General features: G+C 36.1%; 1 protein-coding gene across 9 annotated transcripts in view; it reads right to left on the bottom strand.

Moving 5' to 3' along the window:
* LOC105396850 (high affinity cAMP-specific and IBMX-insensitive 3',5'-cyclic phosphodiesterase 8) overlaps nucleotides 1-13,591 on the bottom strand; it is a 153,748-nt gene that overhangs the window by 29,628 nt on the left and 110,529 nt on the right. The window lies entirely within an intron of this gene.

Here is a 13,591-nt window from a genome sequence, read left to right as displayed (position 1 = left end):
GCCCTTCCGCTGTCACAGTGCTTCCTATTCTATTAAAACATTATCGGCCATATTGGAAAATCCAATAGAAACTTTGAAGAGCAATTGTCAGGGGAGTTCTCCGGCGGACACTGTTCCAGACTGAGTTTATTTTTATAAGAGGATTTCCAACTAATTTAATAACTCGCCCAGTTTGTAGGGTGAAAGGGTTTAAAGTCTATTTTTGAACCAACTTAAGAGCTTAATAATTATGGACTAAATATGATATACTAGGTAGAATCATTCAATAAGTTTATATTTTAAGAGAGATGGACACACATTTTATAGATTGTACTTAGGTTAAATAAAAAGTCAATATTATATTTAAAATGTTCGGTATTAAACTTTGAGAGCACACAGTACGTGCGAAGAATAATGAAATAATAACAATTGGAGCTTACTGGTCGTATAAAATTTATTATTAACTTTAAAAGATTAGCTCTTGCTTTCCCTGCTTCTAGAATAAGGTGCGGCTTCACGATTGAATCATAAGTAAAATAAAGATAAATTAAGTGATTTTATAATTTTAACTATTTAATAATTTTTCGTATTGTAAAGTACGGTGAGACATGCCCTGAAATAGGCCTGGACTGAAGACATATTCAATACAATAGATATAAAGCGTAATATTAATAACAAAATTGACCTTTTTCCAAAAAGTCGATACAAATTATCTCATATAAAAATATCGAAATTCCGTCGAGGGTATAAGCTATAATTAAACGAATTTCCAATTTATTTTTATAACATGGTATGTCGGGTAAAGTCATGGTGGAGATCGCGTTCCCAATTCATTATATCTCTATATTTATTAATGTTGACCGGCCTAAAACAGCTACCTACTTATATATCGGTTTTTGGCTAGAATACAAATTCAAAACAACCCCTGCGTCTTGCCCGCACAAATATATCAGCAGCCATTTGTGGTAAACATTTTACTGAGCCAAACATAGTTTACATTTATAATCTGAATCCATATCATTCGTAGTATTACGTAGCAGCACGCAATGGTATCTTGTGAGCCATCGGTTCAACTAGATATTAGTGCTTATAGTGTTATCCTAAATCAGACTATTGTATTATGAAGCTAGATAAGGTTTTCAAGGTGAGTCCCATAATAAAAGACCGTTTGCAGAGCAGATTGATCGTTTAAGTTTAGCTTGTTGATTATTAAACATGTAAGTAAGTAACGAGTTATGAGATAAATACATAATATAATTAATGAATAAAATATAAAACAATATAAATGTTAGATGAATTTCCATATGTTGCAGTCTGTGTCAGGCACACAGCGACAAAAGTAAATCAAGTAAGTACATAATTACTATAATTTACATGATGTTTTCGCGATGTAGGCAAAATTGCATACCTCATACATACTACATAAAAGACTCCCCTTTGAAAAATGTGGTTGAAATCAGGGATCTAGGTATGGCACTGGATAGTAAGCTACAATTTAACAAACATGTAGAGTGTATAGTGAATCGCGGCTTTAAAATGTTGGGCTTCATAATCAGAAATACAAAGGACTTCAAAAGTGTTTCAGCTAGGCTAGTTCTCTTTAATTCTTTAGTACGTAGTTGTTTGGAATACTGCAGTCCAGTGTGGAATCCACACTACGCTGTGTATGAAAAAAGAATTGAGAGTGTACAAAAAAGGTTTCTGTGGCACTTAAGTTACCGTTATGGCCTTGCAAAGAAACTTCAAAGCTACAAAGAGAGACTAGAATATTTTCACATGCAATCTTTATCTTTACGTAGAAAGGTGGCAGATATTATTTTCTTGCACAAGTTGGTAAACGGATTGATAGATGCACCGACACTACTAGCCAAATTACAAATAGCAATACCTGTACGTTTACCGAGAAAAAATAAATACCTGCTTTTCCATATTAAAAAAAGCAACACAAATTTAGGGCAATTTTCTCCACTAAACAGGATGTGTAGATCTTTTAATTCAATTGCCAAAGGAACGGATATTTGCATATCTCAGAGGCTTCCAGTTTTCAAAAAGGAACTGATGCGGTTGTTGCAGTCTCAGGTTCAAAGCTCCATATTATTTTAAATGATCATATACCTATATTTATTTTATTTAATCAATAATTATTTTTAATCAATCTGTTAATTTCAATGTAAATTCAATTATTAATTGCCAATTTAATGCTATTCTAATATAATTGTTTCAATGAATTATACTTTGTTATAACTTAATTGTAAATTATTAGTGCTTTAATTTTAACAATTTAATTTAATTATTACTTATAATGCATGCTGTATTCGCCTGTTATTGAAGATGCATTTATCATCAAACTGTGATTTTTTTATTAAGCATGAATGTAATGTAATCTTTGTTGGCGAATCTTATAAATAAATAAATAAATAAATAAATGTATGTATAAATCTGTTTGTAATGCCCATTTGATCCTATTAATAACTTTACACAAAGCTAATTTGTACTTTTCGAGTTTCCATTCAATATTAAGCATCGTAAGCTGTTAGTTTAGTCCCAATTCCGGCAACACCTTCTCATACATAAACTATCTGCGAGGCGAAGATCGATTCCGCAGTGTTGAATTTGTGGTTTCCCCTTGCGCTGTGGTCCAAGTTGATGGATGGATGGATGGCAGAATATATGCAAGGCAAACTGATGTCTCCCCAGCCTTCCTGATCCGTTCTGAAGCTGATCTAGAGCATATTTTTGGTGTTAATTTGCCTAAATCTTCTACCTGAGCTATTTAATATATTTGTTTTTATTCAATGTGTCATTTACCTACTTAGTGTCCATTCTGCATTGGAATTTGTGTGTTCATACTTGATCATAGGCGCTGTTATTTTATATCAAGCTGATTTTGAATTGAATAACATACCGACACTGCTTTCAAACTGCAGTTTTGTCCTTTCTAACCTGTGCATTCTACATATTTTAGTGGCATTCCAGTTTTTACATGTAGAATCCTATCATTATAATGTTCCAAACTTTTGGTTGTACCTCATGTTAATATCAAAACACTTTAAACTGTTATCTAACTGGTATTATTGTTATGTAACTAGTCTGATGTTTGAAAATAGTATTCATGAAACAACCCTTGCTGTCTATGTTTCTGTATTAAACATCTGTAGCATTGTCGACAGCTAATATCTTCTTGTATCTTACATGTCTAATGCTATGCTATATAGTAGTCTACTGGAAATATGAATAATTAAACAACTGTTGCTTTTTTATGATTCTGTATTAAATATATGTGGCATTGTTCACATCAATCAATCAGTGCTACTTATTCATTTGCTGGAAATTAATATTATTTGTTACATTAATGTTTTCAAAGTACACTAGTATCTTGCATTATATTATTGTGATAGCTCATAAATATGTATTACTGTACCTATATTCATGCCTGCATAATGTTTTTTTTAGTTCTGTCTGTCTGTGTGGTAATGACTGTGTGTTTGTTACTGAGACTAGTATTTATATAACATAAACTATAATACCTACAGGTTTTGTTTGCTTAGTGCTATTTCATCTACTTATATCAATATACATAAATATTAATATTATATTTAGTCTTGCATTGTTGAACCTTTTTGTATCTAGATATGTACCTACTATCTACGTATGTGATGCTGTTCTTGAATTAATTAACATGCCCACACTATTTCCATGCAGGAGCATTGGGCTGTTTTACATCTGTGTATTGTACCTACATAATTATTTTTATTATGTGATATTCCTCTGTGTACTTGTGGGTGCCTATAATCATAGACTAAATAATCCTCAATATTTTCTGATATACCTTAGCAATGAGTTGAAACTATGTAACTATTGTTTTGTGGTTGTCTTTGTGTTATATACATACTGGAGGTGTACTATGTACCAGTTAGGATGTTGCTTGCTCAATTTAAATTCAGACAGGTTGAGTGTTGAAGTGGAACAGGAGACTGATTCTTTTTCAGCCACATATGTGTGGCACAGGTGCTGTGATGATGGTTTTGTCCTTTTCATAGTATATACTGGGCATTTTCAGCTTGAAAACAAATCTGTTTTATTTATTTGTCATTTGCACTGGTTTATTATGCATACACTTTAGTAAGTGGGTAGGTATGCCACCCTGATCTCTTTTCCATGAATAATAACAAATTCTTAAAATTAGGTCTATTTAATGCAGGTTCTTTAAATACAGGACATGATGACTTTATTTTCGCAATGGATCGTTTTCAGGCAGATATAGTTGCTATAAATGAGACGTGGCTGGGCCAGGGACAGGGGGCGTGCGCGCCCTCAGTGCCGGGCTACAGGCTACGCCATGCACCCCGCCCCGCACACATGGGGCGCTCTCGCGGGGGCGGTGTTGGTTTTTATATTAAGAATAATATTAATGTGCGTTACCTAAATCACCCTTCAGTTAATGTAGAACAATACTGGATTTCAACGCGAGTTAAAGGATACCGTATAGCTATAGGTACGGCTTATAGACCGTCGTGGATAAATCTAGATGTATTTATTGATGCCTTAACAGAATCAGTAACTTCTTTTTCTAATCATGATCAAGTGGTCCTACTAGGTGATTTTAATGTTAATATGATGGATATGAGTACTAATGAAGCTAAAAAAATTAACCAATTTATTGATTACCTACATTTAAAACAAGTAGTTACTCAGCCTACACATTACTCTGTGGGTAATGAGACTCTTATAGACCTTGTTTGTACTAATATAAATGCCTCTGTGGTCTAGTGGTAGAAGCTTCGCTTCATGACCCAGAGGTCCTGGGTTCGATTCCCGGGTGGGTCCATCAATTTGTGTTTCTAAATTGTGGTTCTAAGTTTGGTTAGGACATAGAAGGCTGATCACCTGTTGTCCGAAACAGTGAAACGATCCATGCTGTCGGATGGGCATGTAAAGCAGTCGGTCCTGCGCCTAGCTCTCTCCAGTCGTGTCGGTCAATCCGTCCCATTGGGTTATGAGAGTGATGGAACAGAGAGTGCTCCTGTGTACTGCGCACACACTTGGGCACTATAATCTACTCCTGCGTAGTTGGCTGATCTCAATTGAGATTGGCCGCCGTAGCCGAAATTCGGCTAGGAGGACATTATTACTAATATAAAAGTTAGTGATGTCACTGTCACCAATATCACCGGGTCGTTGGGACACGCCATGATAAATGTAACTTTAGCCATAAAAAAAATTAAACCCCCAGTTAAATTCTTAACTTTTAGACCTATAAATCATATAAACTTAGAAAACTTTAACAGAGATCTTTTTGCATTAGACTTCGAAGCTTTAATTAGTTGCTCTACAGTGGATTTGGCAGTAAATCAATTTAACATCTTAATAACATCACTCTTTGATAAACATGCACCTGTTAGATCCATTAGGGTTCGAGAGGGTCAGTCTCTCCCGTGGGTGACTGACTCTTGCAAGCTAATGATTGACTTACGTAACAAAGCACATGAGAAATTTAGACTAACTAAATCCGATGAACATAAAAAGCACTATAAAGATTTAAAAAAACTTGTCGTTACTAGTATAGCCAATGAAAAACGCGCCTATTTTGATCAATTTATTAATACCCAAATTAATGAACCGAAAAAGCTTTGGAAAAATTTGAAGAATAAGGTCTTAGTCGATCCTTCTAAAAGTGACAGCTTACCAGATTCTTTTAATGATCCAAACAAAATTAATGAGCATTTTTTAGATATTCCTGGTACTAACGATGTTCCTGTTTCCAACCTTGACTTTTTTACTACTCACCGTTTTGGTACTGCTGTGTTCGAGCTTAACCCAGTCTCTGAAACTGAGATTGCCAGATATATTGTTGCTATAACATCCAATGCTACAGGCATAGATGGTATTAACCGGGATATGATTTTGCTTACACTTCCACATACTTTAACAGCTATTACTGCTATCGTTAATAGGTCTATTACTGAACAGTCTGTTCCGAAGTGCTGGAAATCAGCACTAATTAACCCACTGCCTAAGGTCGACCAACCCACTTCACTTAAGGATCTAAGGCCAATTAGTATTCTACCTTTTTTATCAAAACTAGTAGAGAAAGCCGTCTACACCCAACTTATAAAATTTATTGAGGAAAACAATATACTTCCATCCTTACAGTCTGGATTCCGCAAGAATCGTGGTACAATTACTGCATTGCTTGATGTTACAGATAATATTCTGGCTGAACAGGACATAGGTAATGCGACGATTCTATCGTTGCTGGACTTCTCACGTGCGTTTGATTGCCTGGATATTGATCTGCTTCTAGCTAAATTAACTTACTATGGTATAAGTGGTCATGCCATTGATTGGTTCAACAGTTATCTGTCGAATAGAACCCAGTCTGTCAAACTAATGCTGAATAATGGCACTAGCATCACATCAAATCCTTTACCCGTTAGTCGTGGGGTACCGCAAGGCTCAATCCTTGGTCCCCTTTTGTTTATAATTTATAGCACGGATCTAACCGCTGAAATTAAATATTGTAAGTACCACTGTTACGCTGATGATGTTCAACTCTATGCATCAGTCGCACCGGATAATTTGCAAAAAGTACTGGAGGGAATCAATGGTGATCTTGACAACATAGATAACTGGTCTAAAGATAATGCGTTGGTGCTGAACCCATCTAAATCGAAATATATGGTTTTGGGCTCCACTATGCAGGTCAGAAACATTATTAATACTAATGCTTTAACTATAAACATGAAAGGCCAGAGTATTGAACGCGTTCACGAGGCAAAGTGTCTGGGTTTGCTCCTTGATAGTGGTTTAAAATTTGAAAATCACATTCAGAATATTGTCAAAAACTGTTTTTTCCGTCTTAAAGTTCTATATAAAATCCGCTCCTTACTAACAGAAAAAGTACGCATTACGCTGTGTGAGACTCTAATCCTCTCTAGGCTGAATTATGGAGATACTGTTTACGGCCCTTGTCTTCTTGAGCGAACTCGGCGTCTAATACAGCGGGTGCAAAACGCCTGCTGTCGTTTCTGTTTTGACGTACCACCTCGAGGACACATTACTCCTTTTCTAAATAAAGCATCCATGCTAAACATGGAGGCCCGAAGGTACCTGCATACTTGTAGCCTAGTTTTCGACGTGTTAAAGTTTCAAAAACCTGAATACTTGTTTTCTAAACTTTGTTTCTCCCCTTTTCATGACAGGTATGGTACTAGATCTTTCCGCCCAATTTTGTCTGTCCCTAAACATGTTAGCGCCGCGTTTGAAGGAAGTTTCCGTTATCAAGCAACAAAATGCTGGAATAATATTCCACCACCTATAAGGCTCTTAAAAAATAAAATTAATTTTAAAAATAAAATAAAATTGTTTCTTCTTATTAAGCAAAAGACTTGATAACAAATTTAGTTATCTACAATAACTATTTATTCATTACATATTTTCTATATTTTTGTTACATCCGGCGCAGATCGTCTAACAATAAATACATTCATGCAATATTAATACTATGGTGGGTGCTCTGTCATCCACTGAGTACGACCCTGTGTCTCTTGCTGGTTAGCTGCACACCTTTACAACATTATCAAACTAAAATAGGTAATTTTTCTTCAAAACAATATATTTTAAGTAGTTTTTTTTGCTCACAATTTATGTAATTCGGCACCCTTGGAACAATTAAATGGGAGGTAACTGAAAATCAGCGGTTTGCTCCTGGAGTAAACATCCACGCTGAGTTACTTCACCCTTTTGGTCCGCTTCAACACACAACCTGCCAAGTACAAACCTGTCTTTATCATAGCTACTATTTACCTAGTTATAAGTACAAATGTGTATATCTGTAATTGTGATTTGTTGTGTATGTAAGAAAGTGGATCAAATAAACGCTTTATCTATCTATCTATCTATCTATCAAGTTGATACGCTCGGGGGTTAGTTCTATTTGTGTTTATTAGGTATACCTAAGCGCTTGTGCACTAACTACAGGGTGTTAAAAACATTACCCTCCTCTTTCGGCAGTCGGGTAAGTCGAAAGGGAGTGACTCAGAGGATCATTATAAACTACTGAAAAAATCATTACTGCTATTTGAAAGCGTTTCACTCCCTCTTCAAGTTTTCATGCTAATTCCAATTTTCAGAACCTACCTCTACCTCCCAATACCTAGAATGTAGAAGTTAGTTGTTCAATTACAAAATAATGTTATCGAATTGAAATTTAAACCTGCCAATTAATCCGAATTAGTGAAGTGATTTATTTACCAAACTTGTTTTTATCAAAGATAAAATGGCAGAGATTTAGAAAAATTTAACATTATTTGATAATTACGGAGATAATACATGTTTGTTTTAAGCTGTAGGTAGTTTCCTGTATTATAAAGATGATCGATTGCTTTAATTATCCGAATTCATTGAGGTATTAATACCTTGGTTTACCATTAGGTAAACTAGTATTTGTTGTTATGATTATCACGACCGCGGTGACAAGGGGTAGTGAGAGGTGACTTGCCCGTGAGTCACCCACCCGCTTTTCACTTATCATTAAATTTGTAGGCAGCGTCCAGTAGTGCCGAGCGAGTACAATGTACCTACTTAAGAAGTTAATACACGTCTACACGGTGTTAAAGCTGGTAGATATCTAGTAGTATGTAACTCTTAGCTCAAGTGGTTTTTCTGAACTACTTTCCATTGAAGGATTTATAACAGGGAGTAGATCAGTTAACCACTTTTGAATTACTGTGTATGTTTACAGTAGTTTAAATGTAAAGTTTGTTTTTATATAATTTAAATTTCAAATTGTTAAACTACGCCACCTGACTATATTTAAACAAATTTTTAAAAACCTGTTTACTGGCTGTCCACGACACAGACCTAGCCTAGTGTGGTAGCCCTTTCTATATCACCACCTGCAACATATTTTTATAATATTTTTCATTTTCAATTTAGGTTCTTCCGCCCGCTGGCAGCGTGTGCTCGGGCCGCGCGGGCGAGTTTGATCGGCGTCGGTCAGATTTTCACTCGATCAAGTTTCTCCTCCAGTCCGGTTGCTTCGAGCTAAATTGATCGGAAAGGATCTAACTTCCCGCTGATACTTTCATTCAATTCAGCTTCGAGACAAGTTGATGCTGGAGTGAACGACACAAAGCGATAAAGTATGGTCCGTAATTGTATAAAAGATTTATACGGCCATCTTCATAAGTAGCTTGTCAAACAAACAAACCGTCATTGTTTTAATTAAAGAATAGGTGGTTTGTGAGTTTGACAAAGTACAAAAGTAGAACTTATGCAGCTACGAATTACATTGAAATAAGATTTTTACTGTACTACCACAAAAAACTTTAAACACTGTTTAACAAGTGCTTAAAACGAAATTTGACAGATTTTGTAGGCGTTTGACAGCGCTAAACACCTGTTTAATACTGTCTAAGTTTTTGTGGTAAGGCCCTTAAAATTTAGATGCTGTCTCTAAACTGACCTCAGTAAAATTATAAAAACATCGTTACATACAAAAGCTATAAAAAGTTTCGCTAAAAGCATTGCGCCTCCAAGGAGATTAAAATTGGTAAGTACTTAGGTTTAGGATCGGGCTGAAATCCGCGCAGTATAAAAACATGCCATCAAAAGTACTCCGACGATACTCGCACACTGATGAATATTTAAAACGATCTTAATTGGGAACCGGAGTGACAGAAAGATTAAAATTTCAGCGGTAAACAGCCGTGTTAAAAGGTTTCTACTTTGTCTGTGGATTTAGTTTTTTTTTCTGGATGGTTTTCGGCCAGTGCTTTTCACCGTGAAATGTTTTTTATTCTCTCTATTGAGTTTTATGAACGGAAGCATTCGAATAGGGAATTTATGTTTACTTCCGGAGTGGAACCGCCTTTTTCCCCGTTTCCGCCTCAATTTGTCTGGAGCAGGGACTCGCACGGTTGTTTACCGGTCGAATAAGGACACAATTTTGTCACTCAATGCTGCTTGCTGTACTGAAGGTCCTGGGTTCGATCTCCGGCCGACAGATATTTGTTGAAATAATTCTTTGTTACTTATATTACTATGGTAAGTTATATCATATTTCTCATCGAGATCGTAAACCATGTTTATACCCTAATAATGATACATTATTATCGTATAATAGCATATACCTAAATAATTTTATATTGCTATGTTCTAGATGTTGGACATCAACAACTAAGTGACTTTAGTGTGGGTTTAAAATTAATTAGATGAAATTGTTCATTGTGCAGCAACATTTTACACTACAAACCAGTGTTAGAGTTTTTATGAAAGAGATTCCCAGTTATTATTTTTTTTACAAAAATAGGAGGAAGACTGCGTCTTAATTAATAAGGTTACGCGATTTTTCAAAGAGCTGCAAAAGGCTGTTAATTAGGGCAGGAGGTCCGGCTTTCAAGGATTCATCATGTTTTTGTTGACAATTTAGATTTAAATTTATATTCCGGAAGTCAAAAGGTCCATAATTAAAAGTGTAATTGCTAGAAATTAGTCTACTACAGTTTTTCCCAGAAGATAAATTTATGTTGGATAATAGATCCAGCCTACGAAGACTCTCATTATCAATAGACATATAGAGTCAGATAATAGGGAATATGCATGTGATTCAAATAAAGGTTATTTTATACTTTGTTATTTCAAAATTATGCCTCTATCAATATTTTTGATTATAATTTATTATTGTGCGAGGAAATAATAGGCAACTTGACCCTTTTTTAAAGAAGGTCTCATGTGATTGATAATTGCTCTATTAGATCAAAAAAATACTCTCCTATTTTTTGGGACCTAGAAAATCCCAAAAATTAATTTTAAAGTTTTACTTTTCGTAAACAGCCGAAAACGCTCTCAGTCATATTTGTTTTAAAATTGTCTATGGTGTGGACTGAAGTGACGCTTCTGACGTCACATCAGGAGCAAATCATTCATTTATCACAGTTGAAGATACCACTACACTTAAAGCTCTTGACACAGCACGAAGCAGCTGACGTCACAACATGGCCGATAGCGTTTTCAGGGTTCAAAATAATAATAAAAAATAATAATTTTAAAAATTGAAATTATGCAACCATCCTGGATTTTAATTAGACGAAATCAATATATTTTGGTTTCGTAAATTCAATACTGCAATAAATACTCATTTATTGTCCTGAATTTGATATGAGTCAAGTAGCCTATTGTTGAAAAGTACAAAATAACTTTGGTAAATTTAAATCTCTGAAACGTGACACATTTTCTTAGAGCGGATGTGACGTAAGATGGGTTGATTTGTCAATCTCAGAATAATCTATACCCATAGAACTGATAGTCGGTGCGAAACGCGAAACTCTTTTACTTAAATTACTTTTTTAGGCGTTGATTTTTTTTAACTATAATAAAGCGATTTAAATCTCTCCAATAAGAATATGAAAAAATACATGCATATTCAGTGACAGAAATTACACAGAAAATCGTCATTTATTTGGGTAATTTTTATTGTAAGTAATGTAAAGTGAGCGTTGATGGACTGTAGGCAAGACAATGTATCCGTCATCGATCTTAGATAAAAAACTGCTAAAAAAACACTCACGGGTAATGAAAAGGTTCCACTGAGAAAAGCACCAAATTACTCCTAAACTGAAAACACTAGCTTGGCTTGATGACGCCTTCTGCAATTTTGAAGTACATTTAACAGAACATCAGGATATTGCCAAGTTAAAACAATAATCTTTTGTTCATATTTAAAATGAAATGTTTGAAAAAATTAGGGTGCTTTTTCATTGCCCGTGAGTGTAAATCAGTAAATGTCAGATTAACAATAACAATATGCTCGTACGGATATTGTTAATCTAAGGAGTTGGCAGTAAATAACAAACCGAGCAATGAGCTTACAAAAACAAAGTTGTCGAGGGGTTAAATTGTATCGAAAGAGAATGTTCGGCGTACTGGAAGGTGGTCATTGACCCCTGAGCCCGAATTGTAATGTTTATGCGAAAAGTTTCAGAAGGTTGCTCTAGCTTAGTAAAAAACCAACTAACGGGGGCGGTGATGCAGCCAGAGCGTTAATACAACGAGATAGAGTTGCGGACAGCGCAGCAGCTCTCCTAAACTTGGGGACGGTCACATGTCAAGCATAATAGCTGCATTTGATTTTTTTGGTTTTTAAATAAGGTTACCATTATTTAAAAACCAATTTGACTACGACCACACCAACCAACATGAGTTAACTACGGATCATGAAGCGTCATCGGATCACTGAGGTTAAGCAACAACAGGCACGTAAGCCATTGTATGGGTGACCGATTTCAAGTGGTTCTTTTCTGGACGCTTCCGTGCTTCGGACGGCACGTTAGGCCGTGGGTACCGGTTGCTGCTCCGGCAGCAGTCGTTAAGCCTAGTCAGAGGCCTTCGGGCGGCTTGAAAACATCTGACAGTCGGGTTGCCCACTTACCCGACAACTCTCTCAGCACAAGCTCTCTCGCTCGTAAGGTAGAGTGACCCCTGTCCCGCAGTTGACGGTGGCGCCTCATAATTAAACCCGGCCCGTGATTCCATTACCCGTAATTTACTCCAGTTCATTAGCCGCAGTATTTTAGAAAAGCCCCACTTTAAAGAGGTGTTATAGTTTTGACATGTGTTTGTATTGTATGTCTGTGTTATTTGCGTAGCGACACGGATTTTCGGCGGTTCGTGAAACGTGACACATATTTTGACTACACATAGGAAATACTAAACTTTTCTTTGACACTAACTCTGAAAACATCCCATAATAACACCAAAAAGTTCATTTATAAAACGGCACTCTTGGACTTCCCGAAGGCAGTTTCCAACAACCGTGCAACGAACATACGCGGCATACTAAAACCAACCCAGTATGTCACAGAAATTTCGTAAGTTTAGATGTTCACTAACAACCACCGCACTAGGCCAGCGGCAGCGTGGTGGACTAGGCCTGAAACCCTTCCTTAATGGAAGGAGACCCCGTGCCCCAGCAGTGGGGACGTGATGGGTCGTGATGAATAACCTATCACCCTGTATATTACCACCATATTCGTCGGGCTACGTTCCACCGACATACAGGATGTCCGATGAACACATTCTTACAACAATCGTGAAGCGAACAGACGTGGCATACCTACTAAAACCAACTAACCAACCCAGTATGAGACAGAAATTTCGGAAGTTTAGAAGTTCACTAATAACCACCCTGTATATTTCCACCATATTCGTGGGGCGTCGTTCGACTGAAATACAGGGTGCCCCGGTGAACATATTGTATTAGGCGGCGTCCATCACGGGCCCGCAAATTGCTTCCCGCCCATAATGGGACACTGCCGAGTGGAGGCACTAATATTTAATGGACTGTGTCGACTATTCACTTCCTTGGCTTCGAGGTATGTGTCATTTATTTTATGATTATCTTATCTTCTAGTATAAGTATTCGGAAGAAGAAAGATTTGATTATATCTCAGAAGGCTTTCATGATTTCTAAGCGATAACTAAATAGGTGGGTACTTATAGTCTAATGTATGTTACGTTTAAATCATCTATATTTTTCTTTCATACATACATACTATTCTGTTAAATGTTCTTCAATGTTGCAGAAGTCGTCATCAAGCTAGCCTTTTTCGTT

The sequence above is a fragment of the Plutella xylostella genome, chromosome 19 (assembly GCF_932276165.1).
Source record: "Plutella xylostella chromosome 19, ilPluXylo3.1, whole genome shotgun sequence".
Classification (NCBI taxonomy): domain Eukaryota; kingdom Metazoa; phylum Arthropoda; class Insecta; order Lepidoptera; family Plutellidae; genus Plutella; species Plutella xylostella.
The sequence above is the reverse complement of the archived record's forward strand: the minus strand, read 5'-3'. Positions and strand labels throughout refer to the sequence as shown.